The sequence below is a fragment of the Triturus cristatus genome, chromosome 4_1, assembly GCF_964204655.1.
Source record: "Triturus cristatus chromosome 4_1, aTriCri1.1, whole genome shotgun sequence".
NCBI classification, from domain to species: Eukaryota; Metazoa; Chordata; class Amphibia; order Caudata; family Salamandridae; genus Triturus; species Triturus cristatus.
Window position 1 is genome coordinate 540,221,334 of NC_140585.1, and position 1,456 is coordinate 540,222,789.

Below are 1,456 nucleotides of genomic sequence, written 5' to 3' on the forward strand. Positions count from 1 at the left end.
GTAGTCAATGGACAGCCTTTACTTCTGGCGGCAACAGAAACAGTTTAAAAGACTAGCCATGGGCTACAAAAACAGTCCAGGTGTCTTTGCCGCCCATGTAGTCTCTCTGTTGGAGAGCATTGACCCTGATGCGTACTCGTATGTTGACGATATCTATCTCACAGACGAATTATGGCTGTATCGGTGTAGCTTTTGCCACATCATTGTTATGTTTGCGGACTTCAGTTCCAAAATTAACTTTGCAAAATCAGACATTGCGGAGTTTACAGTGTTGTTTATGGGCTACGAACTGAACAACGAAGGTCGAGGTTTAGCACCTCACTTCCTGGAGAAGTGCACATGTTTGCGCGCTCCAACAACTCTGAAAAAACTACAATCTTTGCTGGGTTTTTTGAATTTCAGGCATACATACATTCCCGATTATGCCCAGCGTATCAAGCCGCTATATGCCTTGGTACAACCAACGTTTTCCAAATCGAGCTGGCTGCCAGAACATTCAGCTAACCTGCAATATTTGCAGGCTGATCTTCTTGCTCCTAAATACTTATTGACGCGTGATAACCACACAAACCTCGTAATAAGAATTGTGCCAGGCGCAGTGGGTTTCACGTACTTAACGTTCAATGAGGGAGACACAGTCCCTATTGCTTACAAGTCTCACTTGTACACTTAGGCTGAAATGAGCTTCTCCACTGTCAAAAAAGTTTTGACTGCAGTGCAGATGGCGATTCTGAAAGAGAGCGCTGTCGCAAGGGAAACGCATGTTGGTTGTCACACCGTATCCTGCCCTAGAGGCAGTGACGAAAGCCAGTGTACCAAATTCTAAAGCTTTGCATTAGTGTTGAATACAATGGGCCACTTCTTTGACTTCTCCTGATGTCACTTTCATCTATGATGCCTCATTGCAGACTCGGGAGTATTTGCAGTATGAATTTGTTTATCCAGCTCCTCTGTCCTTGCGCCCTCTTGAGGATTACCATTGTATCATTTACACTGATGGTTCAGCGCAGCCGGCGACGGATTCTAAACATGCTTATTCAGCGTCCTGCGCAATAGTGGCTGGTACTTTCGTGAATGGTGAATTCAAGTCTGATGTCGTGCACACGCAGACATTGGGTGACTGTTCCGCCCAGTTAGCAGAGCTTCGTTCTCTGGTGCTTGCACTGGAGTATGCTGATCCTCGAGTGACTACTCTTATAGTGAGTGACTCTTTTTACTGTGTACAGTCTTTCAACAACAATTTATTCTTTTGGTCTCAGAATTGTGATTCCAAAGGTAGCACAATCAAACCTAAAATGCTTTGGGTTCGAGTCGCAGAACTTAAACAACGTCTGCCCCTTGTGAATGTAATTCATACTCTAGGTCACAAGCGCGTCGGTGTCCACGCTGTTGGCAACCGTTTAGCTGATGAGGCAGCGAAAACAGCAGTGGCAACATATCTAGTAGCAGCAGTTAC